General features: G+C 41.8%; 1 long non-coding RNA gene across 1 annotated transcript; it reads right to left on the bottom strand.

Annotated features, from left to right (window-relative positions):
• Positions 1–19014: 19014 nt before the first annotated feature.
• Positions 19015–20395, bottom strand: LOC310741426. Its single transcript, XR_014537945.1, has 2 exons — positions 20240–20395; positions 19015–19129 (listed from the first exon to the last, which is right to left on the bottom strand). It is a non-coding gene; the product is annotated as an uncharacterized lncRNA (long non-coding RNA).
• Positions 20396–20596: the final 201 nt, after the last annotated feature.

The raw sequence follows: 20596 nt of genomic DNA, 5'->3' as shown, positions 1-20596 counted from the left end.
CACACATTCTTCCTTCTTGAGTTTGGTCCCATAGTTTGTTGTATTCTTCATCTCGTTTCCCCTCATCATACTTCATTGCGCAATGCAGTGGATTCCTGGCATCGCGACAGTCTGGTTTAATGAGTTGGAGCCATGGTTTCCATTCGCTCAATGCTTTCCAGAGATTTGATTTTCCTTTCTCCCAGATCTCTAGCCAGTAGACCTTGTCTAATTCTGGACAGTCTTCTTCTCGTTCTCTCCATAGTACTGGATACTGGGATGTAATTGCATCTGGTAGTGTGACCCACACGCCGGTGGGTCCACAATATATTTTTGCTCCTAATTTACATAACGCGTCTCTGCCTAATAAGTTTACTGGTGTGGCTGGTAAGTAGAGCAGAGGTGTTTGGATGCTTATTCCGGCGATTGTTATCCACTGGGGTTCGGTGAACCGTAAGGTCTGTGTTTTTCCCGAGATGCCTACTGTTTTTATTGCCCTACGGGTAAGGGGGAGTTTCGAGCCTTCTCTTCCTATTGATGAATATGTTGCCCCAGTGTCTACCAGAAATGGCGCTTTTAGGTTGTCTCCAATTACCACCATCATTGTTGGCTCTTGAACTGGGTGCAGTGAGGTGGCACTTGACCATTGTCCTCCCCAATTGTTCGGTCCTTGGGGGTTTCTCCCCATTCCTCAAGGTGGGCCTGCTTGTCCTATATTCTGCTGGTGGGGGCAATCTCGTTTCAGGTGACCTATATTGTTACAGTTCCAACAGGCTCCCGGTTGTCCTCCTTGGCCCCACTGGCCTCTGGACATGGGTCTTGGTGGTCCCCCTCTTCCTCTTTCTCTGGGGTTTCCCCAATTTTCTTTGTTGGGGGTATTGGGGCCCCATTTGATACTGAGGGACCATTTGGTAGTTCCCCGGTGCTATCATTGGGGCCGGGGGTTGATACATCATTTGTGGCTGTGGCTGTGGCATCATGACAGGTTGTGGAGCTATTGGCACTGCTGGTTGATGGGGTACTTGCATCATCGGCTGTTGCAGGTACCATCATGGCTGCTTGGGTCACTGGTTGGTCATCTTTTTTCTTTTCTTCCTGACCCTTCTGTTTAGTCCTTGCCAATTCTCCCAACTGTGCCTTGTGGAGTTGCATTACCAGGTTCTCAGCTGCTTTTCTTTCTTCCTTTTCTCTTTTTCTTTCTAGCTCCACATAGTGAATTACATTGGCTTCAAAGGTTGACCAGGGTATGGTGTTCAGCCCTACCACTGCCTCTAGCTTTTTCTGTACTTCTTCTGGAAGGGCTCTTTTTAGCATCATTCTGAACAGAGCCCGGTTGGTCTCTGTTTCATCCCATCTTGACCCCATTTCCTCTCTCCAGGCATTTTGCAGGTTCAGGATAAACTGGGCTGGTCTTTCGTCGTCTTGCAGTTTCATCTTTTCCACCCTTCCTGGGTCTGCTTTTGTTGGATACAGTGCCCTCAGGGCGTTCCACAATTGCTGTCTCACTTTTCCCAGTTGGACATTGTCGTAACTCGGATCATCTGCTGTCTTTGGGATATGGGCCTGGATGAGGATCTCTGTCATTTTTGCTTTTCCCAGTATTTGGGACAGGATAGCTTTCATGTCTCCCACAGCCAAGCATTGGCCCATTGTTTGTTCTTCCAGCTTGGTGATCCACTTCTGGGCTCCCTCCCATATGTTTGGAAGGCGACCTATCAGGCCCGTCAGATCCATAAACGTCCATGGTATGTAGGTAACTTTCTTGTCTTTGACCAGCAATGGGAGCATTTTTGTGTGAGGTAGTCCGCTGGCTCCTCCTTCCCCATCTATTTCCTCGTCCTCGGACCTTGATGCTTCTTCTCCACTGCTGATCAAATCTTCATCTTGCTGGTCGACGCAACCTTGGTTTCTAGGATATTCTTCCTTCTTTTTTCCTCTTTGCTTTTGCCTGGTCATGGAGCGGGTGCTTATGTGGGATGTTGGTATTATAAAGGGTTTATGCACCCTTGCGGTTGTCTTGGATTTGACATGGCTTTCATGACCCTTTGTTGCTCCTTGCTCTGTTTTCACTTGTTCCACCCGTCTGTTTAAGTGGTACAGGGCTTCCGCCTGTGCTTCTCTTGTTTGGTGTTCTCTGTTTACCGCGGCCTTCTGCTCCATTCTTAGTTTGGACATACTTTGGTTCATTTCATCCAAATTTTTTAGCATGCTATGGCTTAACTCCAGGAGTTGTTGTGTTCCTACTTTTCGTTTCTCTACAATTTTCGCTGGGACTAGTCGCATTTCCCCTTCCAGATGTACTATTTCTCCCAGTTCTCGCTTTCTTTTCTTGTCTTCTGGCCGTTTCAACTGTTCCCCCAAGGGGTCCCAGTCCAGGTCATCATATTCCATTTTTCCTTTTTCCCAGCTCTGTTGATCTTCTCTTTGATCTTTTTCTTTTGCTGGCCTTTTGCTCATCAGGGACCCCTCGCTGCCAAAGTTCACTGATTCTGTTGACCTTCTTCTTTTTCTATGTTCTTCCTAACAGGCATCTGCTAGTTCTTTTGGTATCACACTTCTCCAGCCTTCTTCCTGTTCTTCCTGTGTATCCACCTGTTTCTGCTCTCTTTGTCTGCCTGAATATGGGGTGCTATACTTAATTTGTTCGCTCCTGCTTCCGAGGCCGTAGTTTTGCCATCCGGCCACTTTTTCTGTATCACTTTGGTACGTTCCAGGGTCCGAAGTATGCCCTTCAATCGGCTCGTCCACTACGTCCCGGGGACGTTCTTTTTCCAGCATATTCTCTTGTTCCTCTAGGTCTTTCTCACTCTGGTCGCTGCTCTCATTCCCTCCTGACTGGACTTTTTCATCTTCAGCCAGTTCTGACCCGCTACCTACTCTGTACCCTGATCTGACGAGTCCTTCCACTGTGCCGCCTGTTAACTCTATGATGACTCGTCTCGGGTCTTCGAGTGCTAGCGGCAACTGTGGATACAGTCCTGTCGTATATTTGGGCGGTTTATCATTGTAGGGGGGCGGTTTTTGCTGCTCCTCACATTTCTCCCATGGTGGGGCAGTCCCTTCGCTCCCCCTCTCCTGCTCCCTTTCTCCCGTTGTCTCGCAGTTTTTGCAATAACATTCATTTCGGCAGTTGCATTGTAGTTTTTTCTTCTCTTTTCCTTCCACTGCATTTTCCATCCTTCTCCTCATTCCCTCTTCCTGAAACCAGTTAACTATCTCCCACTTCCTCTTCATTTTCTCAAATTTTTCCCTTTTTCCTTCTCCCCTATATTCTATCCAATCCTTCAGCCTTTTACACTTTTCTTCACTGAATGATCCTTCCTCAGGCCACTGCAAGCTTTCCTTTGTTTGCTCATACCATTTCTTCATGTATTTTTCTATCTCTTTCCCTGCGCCCTTGTGCTGATTTATTATAATGCACACTGGGGTTACTAGTGGTGTGCACTGTTTCTTTTCCATCATGCACCCTTGTCTTGCCCTTGTTGCGTCTGATCTGGGTCCTGGGTTTCTATTTGATTCTACCCAATTTAGTTTTGCGTATATTCTTTTTACTGTCAACCCGCTTCTGTATGGGTTTTTCCTAGTTAATCCCCCCAATGAATTTATTTTATCTATTAAAATTGAGGTTGCCGCTCCTCTTTCCCACTGCACCACTCGCGGTTCAACGGTTACTGTTGCTGTCAGTCCCGAGCAATAATTATATTGTTCAGGCCCTGCCGCGAATACTTCTACAACTGGTTCGCTATCTTCGTCCCACGGGTCTTGCACTAATTCTGCTAATGGTATTACTGCCTGTCCTGGTTTAGGTGTTTCTAACAACGTGCGTATTATGGGACTCAGTACTCGGGGTCGCCAAAGTTCTCTAATCACCTTTTCCCAATTGTCTTCTGGGAATATCCTTCTTAGCGGGTGTAATTTATTGAATGTTGTCAACTCCCACAATTTGTCTGCTATTTCCCTCTCAGTCTGCCACTTCTCTACTCCGTTTATATCTAGGTATGTTCGCTCGTCGAAGAAATGTGTCCTGATTCCTCTCGTTTCTATCTCCAACACACTCATCCACTCCCTGTTATGTTCTGCTCCTTACTTTTGGTGCTTTAACACCCTAATCCCTTGTCCTACTACTACACTCTTCTTCAATTCATTCAACTATCATTTGTATCAAACACACAGCATTTAGTCATTCATCAACACATCAACAACACATTTGGATTTCAATATCACAATAATATCAATAACACATTGAGCTTAATCACATATTATTCATAAACACATTTGTTTTAAACACCGGGGGCCCCCCAACCACTGCTTCCGTGCAGCCCCTGGCTGTTTCACCGCCAGTAATTCAAACCACCTGACTATACCGTCAGCCCTAGCTGTTTCACTGCTATTATCCTTTATCCCACTGTTATACCACAGTGCCTGACTATCCCGTCAGCCCTGGCTGTTTCACCACCAGTATTCTCTTATCTTGTCACTCACTTAACTAATCTTCGCTGTTTTCCACAATCCAAGCCTCTCTTTTTTGCCTTGGTTCTTTGCTTTGGGTCAGGTGCCGTCCACCCTTTTCCGGGGCCACCCCACCACAGCAGGCCACAGATATGTCAAATTACACAGACTTTTATATTTCAAAAAGGTGTCTGCTTACCTTGATCTGTTTTTGGGCCGGCTTCTGTAGACTGCTGGGTAAGTGGTCCCTGGATCAGGTTTTTCAGGCTACCTGGTTCGATCCCTTGGAGAAGCTCCCGGGTTTTCGGCACCAATAAAATGTCGGATCTCAGAATCCCCTCTGAGACCAAACACCTCAGGAGTGCTCCAAGTTTACCTTCTTGGTTCTTAATTAGCACTAACTCGGTTAGAACTCCCAATAAAAGGCCCAGAGACTTGGATGAGAAGGACAGCAAAATACAAGTTTATTTCTTTTCTCTGCAGAGCAGATCAATCACCAAAACAGATATATTCCAGAAGAAAACTCCTTTTCAGAATAATAGATGCTTGCAAGCGCTTTAAAAGGAAGGTCCCCAAAAACCCTACGGGGTAAATCACCTAAGGTGATTCCCACCCAGAACTTTTAGGTAGTTTCCAAAATCTAAGCTCACCAAAGGATAAAAGTAACAAATAAAATCCAGAAAGAAAATCCTCAGACCGGTCTTGAAGGTATTCCCACTGCTCACAAAGAACTGCAAAACAGGGACTCCAAAAAGAGACTACCACCACTGCTGAGATCGTCTCCTATTTATGTGCAGGCGCCTCTAGGCGCCTCCTACCTTTATTTACATGTTTTTACTCCAAATCCAATTATTTCTGACCTGCCCAGTTTTTGGGCCCTTCCTACTCATTACTATGCATTACGTGGTTTTTCCTAAATCCCATTATTTCTGTTTCCTCCTGGTTCTTCCCCTTCTCTTCGTCATTTTCCCCCACGTGATCTCCCTTGCTTATAATCCCCTTATTTTCGGGCCTTCTTGGGGTTTTATTTTTTAAAACTTATCTTATCTTCCTCATTCTTGTCTTAACGCTTGTTGGAGCAACACCGTTTTGGACTAGTCTTTAGTTTCTCTGGATATTTTTCTTATTTTCTTCTTCTTGATTATGTGTAAGTCCCTTCTTCTTATTTTATCTTATTCTATGATTATATATATATATATATATATATATATATATATATATATATATATATATATATATATATATATATATATATATATACATATATATCGACCTTTGTTTTAATGCTCTTATACACTTCTTCTGCTAATGCTAAGGTTATAGTTGATTATACTGCTGTGTGTTAGATATTTTTCTTAAGCTTGGCTGTGCACTAGTTCAGTCCCTAGTGTACTGGACTGGTTTTTCCTATTTATTTGCCACCATGCTATTCATTGACCTTGGCCTTGTTTCTTCTTTCTTGTGTGTTTCTTAGCTCGTTGCAAAACCACTAGACGCAAGAGGTCTCGCCCTTACCCTAGGGCTTGCAGTCCTCCCATTTCTCCCTATCGCCATTTCCAGATGCTTGATGACTTGGACAACTATTTGGTCGACCCTTCTGATGGTCCTGATCTTCCTACTTCTTCCCCTTCTGCCCACACCCCTCCTTCCTCCGTTGATGTGGGCACGCAGACTGACCCTGTGGTGATTCTGCCTGTCAGCCCTCCCCCTGGGGCTCCCCTCTTTTCTGACACTGACACTGCACCTGATTCTGGGCCTGACTCTGGGCCTACCTCGCCTGATTTTCGTCAAGGTGCTTCTCCTTCCTATTCTCCCACTTCTCCCTGCAATCCTCCTCATGGGCCTTCTTCCCCTCCTACTCCTTGGGCATCTCCTGACAGTGTCATCATGATTGAGTCTGAGCCTGAGCCTGGCCCTGGGCCTAACCCCTATGAGTTCCTTTCTCCTGAGCCCTACTAGGGCCCTTCTCTTAACAGCCCTTGGCTGGTTTGTCGTCCTTGTCATCTTTTTTCTAAGTGTTCCCACTGGGAGTGTCGTCCCTAATAAACATGGTGGTCTTTTTCTAAATGGTCTCTGTTGTGGTTTTCTTTGCAAGCAAGCAATAGGCTTGGGTTACATTGGTCTAAGGTCAACCTGTTAGGCAGGTTAATTAAAAGCAAACATATACTAAGTCCATTAAATGATATTAAAACAATTTAACTGATAATTATTGCTGAATATAGACTGGCTGTATTGATGCCTATCAAAAAATTCCACACAGGCTAAACCAACCGTCTGCTAGCTGCACAAAGTCGTCACTCAGGTTCCACCAAATTAAGACTGTGTCTGTCCCCCAAGCAAAACCAAAATGTAAAAATTTTCTGAAAGTCTGTTTAAATAACTTGATTATCATTAAATTAAAAAAGACTGAATGCACAGGCAGCACCTCTGATCTAAAGATAGGATTGTTGAATATTAGATCTCTTATGTCAAAAGCGCTGACTATAAATGAAATTATTACAGAGCAGGAGTTTATAAAATGTGTTTGACAGAAACATGGATTTAACCGAATGAATATGTATCATTAAATTAAGCCAGTCCTCCTGGGTATAGTTACATACACCAGCCCCGTCTAAATGGCAGAGAAGGCAGCGTCGCAGCTATTAATAATAATAAGCTAAGAAGCTAAGCGTCACACAAAAAACTAAACACAAATGTACAACATTTAAAGTTCTTTACACCAACATAAAATATTTAGTGTCCAAAAGCAGGTCTAGTCAGACAAAGCATTAATTGTTGGTGACTTTAATATTCATTTTGATAAAAGCAGCAGTTGTGTCCATTCTAGATTTATTTGGAATTAATCAGAATGTTATTGGACCCACTCATAGTGGTGAACACACTCTTGATTTGTTATTAACATTGGGATTAAAAATAAAATATTTAGTCATAATTCCACAGTCTGAAGATATTTAAGACCATTACCTCATCTCTTTTAAAATCTGCCTCAGTCATTGCATTAGTATCTATCCACGTTACAGTGTTAAGCTTACATTCATGTCAGCTACAGCAGCAAGTTTTATCAATAATCTTCTGGAACTGTCAATATTAATTAGAGCTCCGTCTTACCTCGCAGAGCTTGACTGGGCCACTGAATACCTAAAATCAACATTTTGTTAAACTCTAGATGATGTAGCTCCCCTTAAGACCAAAATGATCAGGGAGAAAATATTAGCACAGTGGTATACTGATCATACGCGCACCTTAAAACAGACCACTCGGAAAATTTTAATATAAACAGTGTCAAACAAAATTTAAAGTTATAAAAAATCACTTAGTGCTGCTAGATCTGCATATTTCTCCACCCTCAAAATTAGGGTGGAGAAATTAGCAAAATTAACAGGAAATTAAAGTGCTGCACAAACATACACACCATCAATAGGTAGTAATGATTTCATGAACTTTTTTAATAACAAAGTTGAAAACACCAGGCAAAAAATCCAGATGATTAATATAAATCCAAACTAATTTATGAATAACTCTGTAGACTGCAGTGTTATTACAATCAAATACAAAGACAATCAATTACAAAGTTTTACTCCTTTTTAAGAGAATTAATTTCATTTATATCCTCATCAAAATCATCAACCTGCATTTTTGATCCCTTGCCTACAAGTTTCTTCCAACAGATAACTCCAGAGGTAATTGAACCTGTTTTAAAATTGATAAACTCTTCCATTAGCACTGGTTATGTAACTAAATCCGTCAAACTGGCAGTTATCAAGCACCTATTTAAGAAACCTCACCTTGACTAATGTCAGCTGTCCAACTACAGGCCAATATCAAACCTGCCCTTTATCTCCAAGATTTCAGAAAAGGTTGTAGCACAGCAGTTATGCTCACATCTACTGAGGAATAACATTTTTGAAGCGTATCAGTCAGGATTTAGACCTCATCATAGCACAGAGATGGCGCTAGGTAAGGTGGTAAATGACCTGTTATTGGCCTCTGATCAGGGTTTTGTCTTTTTACTTGTTTTGCTCAACCTTAGTGCAGTTTTTGACACCATTGATCGTACGATCAATGGTGTCAAAAGCTGCACTAAGGTCGAGCAAAACAAGTCCTGCTTGCTAGACTTGAGAACGTTGTTGGAATAAAGGAAACAGCTCTCTCCTGGCTTAGGTCTTATCTGACTGATCGCTATCAGTTTGTTGATGTAAATTGTGAGTTCTCCAGAGTCTCTGAGGTAAAGTTTGGTGTTCTGCAAGGATCTGTCTTAGGCCCACTGCTTTTCTCTTTATATATGCTGCCTCTTGGTGAAATTATACATAAGCATGGTATTTACTTCCATTGCAATGCTGATGATACACAGCTGTATATTTCAGCAAAGCCAGATGAGAGAGATCATCTTAAAAATGTTGAGGAATGTGTAAAGGATATTAGACAGTGGATGCTTGATAACTTTCTTCTGCTTAACTCTTACTTTTACTAGGACCACATGCAGCTAGAAGTAAATTTTCCGATTACGTAGCATCTCTGGATGGTGTTTCTATCTCAGTGTGTACAGCAGTCAAAAACCTTGGTGTGATTATTGACCCAATTAAATCTGGCATTGATTATAAAATACTACTATTAACGTATAAAGCACTTAATGGTCTTGTGCCACAGTATCTAAGTGAACCAATATGATCCTCCATGCCTACTTAGATCAAAAGGTGCAGGCTATTTGTTGGTACTTCAAATAATAATGAAGAGAAATAATCTTTCTCTTATAAAGCCCACAGTAATGAAACAGCCTTCCAATCAGTGTTCGGGACTCAGACATAGTCTCAGTGTTCAAGTCAAGGCTGAAAACATATTTATTTAGTCAAGTCTTTTATCAACAGATTTTTCTTAGGTAAAGGAGCAGATGTGGAGAGAAAATAAATATAGATTGTTTGGTGAACTGGGATATTTGTATGCTTTCATCCCCTCACTCTCACACGTTCACTCAGGTTTGTTGACGGTGGTGTGGTGGGTCATCTCTTATTCCAGAGATCCCTCATGTCTGTGTTACCTTCTGATTCTCCCTTTTAGTTATGCTGCCATAGCGAGTCTTGCCGGAGTCCCCAACTACACAATGCCCACATAATGATCCATATCTTTCTTTCTCTCTCTCTCTGTCTCAGTCGAGTTAAACATGCTTACATGCTTCTGAGATTCCAGTGACCACTGTTCCTGCCCCTCTTCCCTCCGCATATCTTCCCACTTCGTCCAGGCCTGCATCTGGATAGTGTCCTCTTCGATTGGAGGCCACTCTGTGCAGCTGAGGACAGTTTCTCATCAACGCCTTGGGTGGTTCCATGAAATTCCGGAGTAAGAACGAGAGCTTTAAGGATGGATTTGGACTGTAGTTAATGTCAACAGTCTGCTACACTGACTCAATACTACAGTTTGCTTCTGATCACCAACATTGTACCCTGCAACATTGTATATCTGCAATAAATGGACATTCGGTGGAACCCAGATGAAGATGGGTTCCCTCTTGAGTCTGGTTCCTCTCAAGGTTTCTTCCTTATGCCATCTCAGTTAAAGTTAAAGTTAAAGTTTGGCTGGATAGAGCTGACGCTTCTCTCCAGCAGCAGTTCTCACACACAGACTGGAGTGAATTCGCTTCACAGGCCACGACTGATTCCGTCACCAACATCAACACCTACACCAACGCTGTTCTTGATCACATCAATAGCCGTGTGGATCGGGTGACTAGACTAAAAAACATCAAAGTGTTCCAAAGTGTTCCAATCAGAAGCCATTGATGAACCAGTGGGTCCTTCTCCTGCTTAAAGCACGCAATACTGCCTTCAGGACTGGAGAACAGGGGGCCTACAGCGTCACCAGAGCTAATCTGAGGAGGGGAATCTGCAAAGCCAAACATGCTTACAAAGAGGAGATTTAGGAGCACTTCAACTCTGCTGACCCCCGACGCATGTGGCAAAGAAATACAGGCTATCACTGACCGCAAACCACCCAATGCAACACCTGCAACCAGTTCTGCCTCACTCCCCAACGAGCTCAACCTCTTCTATGCTCGCTTTGAAAAGGGGAACATGGAGCCCTTGCTCTAAACAGAGCCGTGACCAGGTGAGCAGCCACTTACACTCTCCACCTCTAAAGTGTGCACCAACCTGGGAAGGGTGAATGCAAGGAAAGCAGCTGGCCCTGATGGCATCCCTGGTCGTGTACTCGGAGCATGCGTGAAGCAACTGGCCGAGGTCTTCACGGACATCTTTAATCTGTCCTTGGCCCAGGCAATTGTCCCCACCTGCTTCAAGTCTGCTACCATCATGCCGGTGCCAAAGCACTCCACTGCAACAGAACTGGACTGACTTTCATCCCGTCACACTCACACCTGTCATCGCTAAGTGCTTCGAAAGACTGGTCCTCACCCACCTTAAAGCCTGTCTGCCATCCAGCCTGGACCCTTACCAATTTGCCTATCGCCCAAATAGATCAACTGAGGACGCCATTTCCACTGTACTTCATTCTGCCCTGACTCACTTGGATAACCCTGACACCTATGCCAGGATGCTGTTTGTTGATTTCAGCTCAGCTTTTAATACAGTTAGCCCATCCAATCTAACCCTGAAGCTGGAACAACTTGGCATCAGCACACAACTCTGTGTGGTGTTGTGGACTCGTAATTTGTACCGGCTACACCAACTGCGGCGATGCCAACTTGTAATTTGTACCGACTACGCCAACTGCGGCGATGCCAACTAATAATTTGTACCGACTACTATTTCCGGGACTGCCCTCAACCTTAAGGCACACAGGTTCGTCACGACTGGGTCAGGTATCAGACCAGAGTTGAGTAAATAACAAAACTTTATTTAAAATAATTTCAGATTTAAACAAAATAAAAAGACAAACAACACTTCAGAGTGGGAGAAGGCCTGATGTCCTAAACAGAGAGCACACAGGGTCCTAAGCAGAGAGAACACTCACACGTGCACACACGCACCACAGCACACCACACCTCACTGTGAACACTGCACTGCAACCAGGTAAGGAACCCACCACCACAAGATGCTAATCTGCTGCCACTGGCCACCCCACTCCTGAAGGCAAAAGAAGAAAACAAAAGTAATTTAAAACAACTTAAAACAAGCATCGCATTACAACAGCCTGGCTCTCGACACAGTCAACAGCCCAAAAAACTGCTCGTTACTTGATCCTCACAAAGGCACATGAACAAAGGAAAGGCACTTAACAGATCGCAAAAGAAATTAGAAAAAATCACTACACTTAAGAAAACAAAAAGAACATTGTACCACAAATTCAAACTCAAAATTTAAATTCAAAGAATAGAAATCAAAAGAAATGGAACCCATTAAAATAGGGAAACCTCAACCCGATAAGCTTAGAAAAATAATAAACGAAATAATGAAGCTAATGCAATAATAAATGATTAAATCACAACACAAAGAATCAGGTAATGACTATATATATATATATATATATATATATATATATATATATATATATATATATATATATATATATATATATATAGAATCAGGTAATGACTATATATATATACAGTGAGGAAAATAAGTATTTGAACACCCTGCTATTTTGCAAGTTCTCCCACTTAGAAATCATGGAGGGGTCTGAAGGTGCATATCCACTGTGAGAGACATAATCTAAAAAAAAAAATCCAGAAATCACAATGTATGATTTTTTAACTATTTATTTGTATGATACACCTGAGAAAGTCAATGTTAATATTTGGTACAGTAGCCTTTGTTTGCTATTACAGAGGTCAAACGTTTCCTGTAGTTTTTCACCAGGTTTGCACACACTGCAGGAGGGATTTTGACCCACTCCTCCACACAGATCTTCTCTAGATCAGTCAAGTTTCTGGCCTGTCGCTGAGAAACACGGAGTTTGAGCTCCCTCCAAAGATTCTCTATTGGGTTTAGGTCTGGAGACTGGCTAGGCCACGCCAGTACCTTGATATGCTTCTTACAGAGCCACTCCTTGGTTATCCTGGCTGTGTGCTTCGGGTCATTGTCATGTTGGAAGACCCAGCCTCGACCCATCTTCAATGCTCTAACTGAGGGAAGGAGGTTGTTCCCCAAAATCTCGCAATACACGGCCCCAATCATCCTCTCCTTAATACAGTGCAGTCGCCCTGTCCCATGTGCAGAAAAACACCCCCAAAGCATGATGCTACCACCCCCCATGCTTCACAGTAGGGATGGTGTTCTTGGGATGGTATTCATCATTCTTCTTCCTCCAAACACGTTTAGTGGAATTATGACCCAAAAGTTCTATTTTGGTCTCATCTGACCACATGACTTTCTCCCTTGACTCCTCTGGATCATCCAAATGGTCATTGGCAAACTTAAGACGTGCCTGGTCATGTCCTGGTTTAAGCAGGGGAACCTTCCTTGCCATGCATGATTTCAAACCATGACGTCTTGGTGTATTACCAAGAGTAACCTTGGAAATGGTGGTCCCATCTCTTTTCAGGTCGTTGACCAGCTCCTCCCGTGTAGTTCTGGGCTGATTTCTCACCTTCCTTAGGATCATTGAGACCCCACGAGGTGAGATCTTGCATGGAGCCCCAGTCCGAGGGAGATTGACAGTCATGTTTAGCTTCTTCCATTTTCTAATGATTGCTCCAACAGTGGACCTTTTTTCTCCAAGCTGCTTGGCAATTTCCCCGTAGCCCTTTCCAGCCTTGTGGAGGTGTACAATTTTGTCTCTAGTGTCTTTGGACAGCTCTTTGGTCTTGGCCATGTTAGTAGTTGGATTCTTACCGATTGTATGGGGTGGACAGGTGTCTTTATGCAGCTAACGACCTCAAACAGGTGCATCTAATTTAGGATAATAAATGTAGTGGAGGTGGACATTTTAAAGGCAGACTAACAGGTCTTTGAGGGTCAGAATTTTAGCTAATAGACAGGTGTTCAAATACTTATTTGCAGCTGTATCATAAAAATAAATAGTTTAAAAATCATATATTTGTGATTTCTGGATTTTTTTATGTCTCTCACAGACATGCACCTACGATGACAATTTCAGACCCCTCCATGATTTCTAAGTGGGAGAACTTGCAAAATAGCAGGGTGTTCAAATACTTATTTTTCTCACTGTAAAAAAATTACTGTATATATATATATATATTTTAGATGTATATATTCATAACAACATTCCTTTTGTACAGCTATATCTGTCATACCACTTCATACTGTATCATACTTATATAAAAAACACACTATATATACCTTTATTCAGTTATATGTACATATTACTACACCTTCTGTGTAACCTCATAACCTTATTTATTACACTGCCACTTGTAAATTAACTATCTATGCTCTTCTGGTTAAATGCTAGCTGCATTTTATTGGCTCTGTACATGTACCCTGCACAATGACAATAAAGTTGAATCTAATCTAATAATATAAACAAAACAAAATGTAATTAGGTCAAGTAACTACAAAGGAGCTCAAGATATTTAAAGTTTTCTTTTAAAGGAAAGAAAGGTAAAAACTATTTTTTTTTGTTTTATACTGTTTTATTGTTTCATTGCCATTTTTTTCAATGTTTACATCTCATATGTACATCCAATTGAACCTTTTTTTTTATAAGTAAATCAAAACCATCTTGGTGAAAGTAATTTTCCTGGTCTGTCTGATTATTAAGGTGCATTCTCTATTCCTTGCCCTCTTTAGCGAACCTAGTTATACCGGCTACAATTACTAGGTGTTTGTCCTGCGTCATTTATAAACAAGCTACAGTTAGTCCAGAATGCAGCAGCCAGTTCTCACAGGGTCGAGAAAATATGACCATATAACCCCAATCTTATCATCTCTACACTGGTTACCTGTTAAGTTTTGAATCGACAGCAAACTACTGCTACTTTCTTATAAAACACGAAATGGTTTAGCTCCCATGTATCTATCCAGTCTTCTAACACGCTACAATCCGTCACGCTACCTGAGATCTCAAAACTCTGGACTTCTTGTAGTTCCTAGAATAGCAAAGTCCACTAAAGGTGGTAGAGCATTCTTACATTTAGCCCCTAAACTTTGGAATATTCTTCCTGACAGTGTTTGGGGCTCAGACACACACTCCCAGTTTAGGTGCAGATTAAAAATGTATCTTTTTAGGCAAGTCTACACACATCACATATCATAACCTTGTGCTCCAGTACATCTGATCACATGCACATTATCAACTTGTGCTGTTAATATTATGAACAGCAGCTATGGTAATTCCTCTTCACTGCTTCTCTTTCTCTACCCATCCCGAGGCATCCTGAGGTTGCTTCAGCTCCAGTCACGTCCCACCTCATGAAGATTGTGGACCTTTAAAGAAAGGGGGGAAATGCCGTGAAACTGTTAATGGAAGAAAAGGACAAGGACTATCCCGAGCTCTCGGACCTCAAGAGGATTATGGATCGGGCCTTTTTGGTCGACATGCAGTGTCACTTGGACAGACTGAACATGACCCTGCAGGGTAAGTTAAAAAGGCTGCCTGACCTGGTGCAAAGTGTGTTTGCGTTTGTCAACAAACTGAAGCTGTTCAAGGCGCATATTCAAAAGGGAGATTAAACCAGTGGGCAAGTCACCAGCGCCGCCCTGAATAAGCAAAGAGCAAGATATGCAACACTGGTTGAAAACATGCACGAAAGCTTTGTGACCCGGTTCCGTGATCTACAACTGAAAAGGCCACAAATTACGTTCCTCGTCGACCCATTAATGTGGAGACAGACTGTTTGAAAGCCCCACTAATCACAGATGAGGCTGTGGCTGAGTTGTAGATGATCGATCTGTGTGAGCAGGACCAACTGAAACTTGCTTTAAGGGAAGGGACCATTAAGTTCTGGAAAAGTGTGCCAATGGAAAAATACCCCAATGTCAAACAGGCTGCGCTTAATATACTGTCAATGTTTGGGTCAACATACGTCTGCGAGTCTGTGGAATCAAAGCATCGATCTGTTCTTACTGGTGAGCAGAGGTGTGTGTGTGTGTGTGTGTGTGTGTGAGAGGAAGGGATGGGTGATGTTCATGTGTGCCCATGTGTACGATGTGGCTCTTTGCGGTAACGCAGTAAAAAATGTCTCTGACTGGTTGGCCACACCTGTCCTACTCTGTGTTTTGTTGTTTTTGCACTGTTTGCACCAGATTGCACACGATGCACCTTATGTGTCAAGGAAACTAGTCCTTAGCTCTTTGTTTTCTGTTATGTAGCTTTATGTTGTTAAATGTAGCACCAGTTTTCTGGAAGAACGTTATCTCATTTTGCTGTGTACTGCGTCAGCTATATATGATTGAAATGACAATAAAAGCTTTTTGACTTTGAACCATGTCCAAACCATCTCAGTTGCCCCTCCCTCACCTTGTCTCCAAAACGTCCTACATGTGCTGTCCCTCTAATAAACTTGCTGCTAATCCTGTCCATCCTCATCACTCACAACGAAAACCTCAACATTTTCAGCTCTGCTACCTCCAGCTCCACCTCCTGTCTTTTACTCAATTCCACTGTCTCTAAACCATACAACATAGCAGGTCTCACCACAGTCCTATAAACCTTTCCTTTCACTCTCGCATATACCAGTCTATCACAAATCACTACTGCCACTCTTTTCCACCTATTCCACCCTGCCTGCACTCTTTTCTTCACTTCTCTAACACACTCTCCATTACTTTGTACTGTTGACCCCAGGTACCTGAACTCCTCTACCTTCTCCACCTCTTCTCCCTCAACCGCACCACTCCACTGCCTTCCCTCGCATTCACACATATGTGCTCTGTCTTACTCCTACTGATTTTCATACCCCTTCCCTCCAGCACATACCTCCACCTCTCCAGGCTCTTCTCCATCTGCTCCCTACTCTCATCACAAATCACAATATCATCCACAATCATCATAGACCATGAAGACTTCTGTCTGACCTCATGTGTCATCCTGTCCATCACCACTGCAAACAGGAAAGGGCTTAGAGCCCTTGATGCAATCCAACCTCCAACTTAACCTGTTAGCCTTTGGCACAGATTTTGGGACTCACAGCTGAAAATGCCCTAACTAACTTAAATGTTAACCGTTCCTGATAAAAGTGGGTTACATACATACATAAATATCTTTAAAAAGAAGACACTTAGAGGTTTACTGTCCATTATTCAAAGTTGATATTGCTCAAAAAGATGTTATAGAAAGTTATAGATAATGAAGTACCACAAAATATTTTCCCAAATTAAACATTTTAAATTCTTCATATATAAGTACATGAAATCAGGCCTGGAGCAATCCAGATGGTTTAAAAGCCACATGTCTCATTAGTTTATATTTTAAATTGAATGAAGATATCATGAAAAATGAGATTCCTACAAACATTTATCTGAGACTATGTCTGATCGTTTCCTCCCTCCCCCTGTTTGAGAGACAACTGCTAAACTCAGGTGGCCATACATACTCTATTCATACAGTCTGCATATAAATGAATGGCTGACCATTAAAGGTTGGAGCAGTTCAGAATCAATATTTTTTAATAGCATGACAAAAACATAAAAATGTAAATTAAATACACCCTACTCACCAGAGATGCATATAAACATTTTAACCACTCCTCCTACACCACACAGAGGCTGTAAGCCAGTGGTACCACTCGTAGGCACTGGTCTGGAAGTGGTGACCAAACCCTTTATCGGGCTGAGACAAGCTAGCTAGCTTCAGCTAGCTCTTCTCACAATGTCTAGCTTTTCTTGAAAATGTAATTTTTAAGTATGTCTGAGACAAATCAATTTCTCTTCCTCCATAGGCATAAAAAAGTCAAACTCATATGTTTTTATGTGTGCAGAGCGCAACAGACATGTTTTGCTATTAGAACTTGGCTGTAACAGTTTCCCTCTGACCAACCAATCATTGGACGAAAAAATGCTGATGCAATTCTGTGAGGTGAATTTGAAATCTGATTGGTTAAAGAAACAGATTTATTTCTTATAGAGACTAAGGTAAAAAGGCCAGCACTACTGATTCTGAAGGCCCTGGGCAGATAAGATGGACATGGCAGCACATAGAGGCTGAAATCTGATTGGACATAAAAATCTAACTTCCAGATACACGTACTGGAAGCAGTGCAGCCAAGAAAAACACTACAAAATTAAGAGAATAGACTGTTGAGAATAAATTAATATAATTTCATGGAACAAATATTAGAATTTAGGTTGTAAATATGGGTCAGTGCTTCTGACAATGTTTAGAAGGTTTTAGCAGAGAAGGCTTTGACGGGCCACCACTGATGTTTGCTGGTGTTTTCTCTGTTATCAATTGTTTTGTTTGTGCTGATGAGAGCAAATGAGAGGAGCACAGACACGCGATTTGCACACACGAACACAGAGCATATGAGACACACAAACGCACATGGTGACGTCACCCCCTGACACTCACATATACACACACAGTGCGCGTGAGCAGTGGAGAATAGGAGAAAATAGAATAAATAGTGTATGGATTTGATAGACATAGAGTTGGAAAAGAGAGGACTTTTTTGGGATGAGAGAACATATAAAGATAAAAACAACAGAGAGGTGGCAGACAGAGAAGCAAATACAGGATGAATTGTGGGCTATTACATATGTTCATGGCATTGATGTGTTACAGCAGGTTTTTCCAGAGAAAAACTGGTATGAGACAATAAAAAGCAGATGGAAACCTCGACTACTAAGCACGATATTGTGCAACCTAGTGGAAGGCCCTGAACCTAGTAAAGCAGTAATGCACTTGTTTGATTTTATAAAAGAACCAAATACTAAAGATGAAGAACCATTGGTAGAATTAAATGCAGAATTATATGAACAATCTAATTATAATTGTGTTGTAGTGGAACCAAGAGAGGTGTTGTGGGAAAGAATTGCAACCACCTCGATTCAAATCGATAAAAATAACTCATTAGGGGGTACAGAGTTGACAGAATCCAACAGGGCCTTGTTTAACAGTGGGACTAATAAACGTCCACCCGAAGTGGTCAGACAAAAATAGAAACCTGAGACACCATAAAGAAGCAAACAGAGCAAGACACCCAGCCAACATTTTCATGTGGGCCCCATGTGGGTTTTTGATGGGCTGTCACTTGGGCCCTGCATGGGCAACCCAAATGGGGCCCAGAGAAATTTGTCCATCAGCTCCACATGGGCCCCATGTGTGTTAGCCCAGAGGGGCCACTGGGACTGGGTATAGGTGTTCTTTATATAGGCCCATTTGGGTCCTAAATAGGTGTTAAAAATGGGGCCAAAATGGGCAACAACGAGGACCCTTATGGGGCCCACATGACTCAATCATGGGTCAGCCCACAAATGGCCCCTTTATGGGGTTTGTTGTGGGACCACAGTGGGTGAGATTTGGGTCCTATTTATTAATTTCATCATTGATTTCTGTGGGTGAACTTAATGTGCTACTATGGAAAATTCACTGTCAAACCATTTCAAACCTCAGTTACAATGTAAAACTGTGCCTGACCAAACAAAAAACTAATATTAGTTGATTTTATGTGCTGCTCTATGTTTAAAATTACATGGTTGAGTATTTGAACTGTAAAAATAAATGACTTCAACTCGTAATGTGTAAATCACATTTAATTCTAATTAATTCAAGTAAACAAGAAACAGGAATAACAGAATTACTGAGTAAATCAGTTCACTGGTGGGTCTATGCAGATTCCTCAGCTGCACACCTACAAAACAGTAAAGAAAGAGAAGACAGAAAAGGCAATTTAGTACATTTTAAAATAGTACCATTCACAGCAGCATCTAAAAAAACATGCAACAATATAATTAAGACATATCCTAGAATCTCATCAGTAAATTGTTCCCACCTCTGCCTCGCACAGTAATAACTTATGCCGGGGGACCAGTCATGGATTCCAAAACTTGTGAATGTAACAATTAAAATATTACCCTTGCGTCTGAACTTGACTCTTAAACGAATATTTGGCCATTGACAAAAGCCAGTGATTAGAACAATGATTCTGATCAGCTGAAAGATGTAAGTCACACCTCAGATCACGGTGGCCAAGAATGTTCAACACACTGCAACTGAAGATAACATATGCAAATAGAAAAAACACCAGCACATCAATAAAACATCTTCATCAGTTAAACAACACGTGCTGCAAATCCTCACAACGCAACCAATTCATTTGCCCTGCAAATAGCAAATCTTTGTTTATTTTAACATCCTGATCATGATTCCTTGGCTTTGCCAGTTAACATAATAACGTTTTACAGTTAATTGTGTATTTCATCAGATTATTTAGGATAATAATATCCAAAAGGTGAAGGAATCATAAATAATGTTAAAATAAATGAACAACTCACCTTTCAAGTCATCGACAACAACACTGACGAATAGACATTGAACAATAAGCAGTCCCAGACAGGTTTGTCACTTATTGTGGTCCCCTTGAAACATTGTGATCTGTGCTATTTGGTTGTGTTGTGAGTATTTGCAGTGTGTTTCTGTGTTTGGTTGTGTTGTGAGGACTTGCAGCATGTTTCTGTACTTGGTTGCATTGTGAGGGTTTGCAGCACATGTGTTGTTAAACTGATAAAGTTGTTTTTTTAATTTGCTGGTGTTTTTTTTCTATTTGCATGTGTTTCTTCAAGTTGCAGCATGTTGAGCTGTCTCAGCCACCGTATATAGAATGTCTTGAGGATAAGTAATTTATAAGATATTTTTTCATCACAGGGTGGAGTATTCCCTTGATTAAACAGAGGCAAAAACATAGTGATCAGTATAAAATATTATTAATTGTGCAGCCCTAGCTATAGGTTATATGACTTACACTTCCGGCTTTACTGCCCTCCGATCATGGTCCCGCTGGGCTCTCAAAGCACGGTTGCCTTCTCTGTCTCTTGCATTTGTGAACCATTTACCAAGCGCTGTCTCCAGCTCTTTCTTACTGACAGTTTTCAGCAAACGGTTCTGCTTCAGGCTACCTGTAAAGAATTTTTTTTTTATATAAAATAGAGCATGCTACTGTAACAACCAGGGCATAACCCATTATTTGTATGTATAAAGCATGCAAGTTACATGAGCATAAGACTATCAGAACTTAAAAATAAAAAAATGGGGGGGTCTGACTGACTTTCTGAACGGCGCAAAATTACCTTATCTTTACCGTAATCATAACAATCATATT

Source organism: Silurus aristotelis, assembly GCF_946808225.1.
Source record: "Silurus aristotelis genome assembly, chromosome: 18".
Taxonomy (NCBI): Eukaryota; Metazoa; Chordata; class Actinopteri; order Siluriformes; family Siluridae; genus Silurus; species Silurus aristotelis.
The sequence above is the reverse complement of the archived record's forward strand: the minus strand, read 5'-3'. Positions and strand labels throughout refer to the sequence as shown.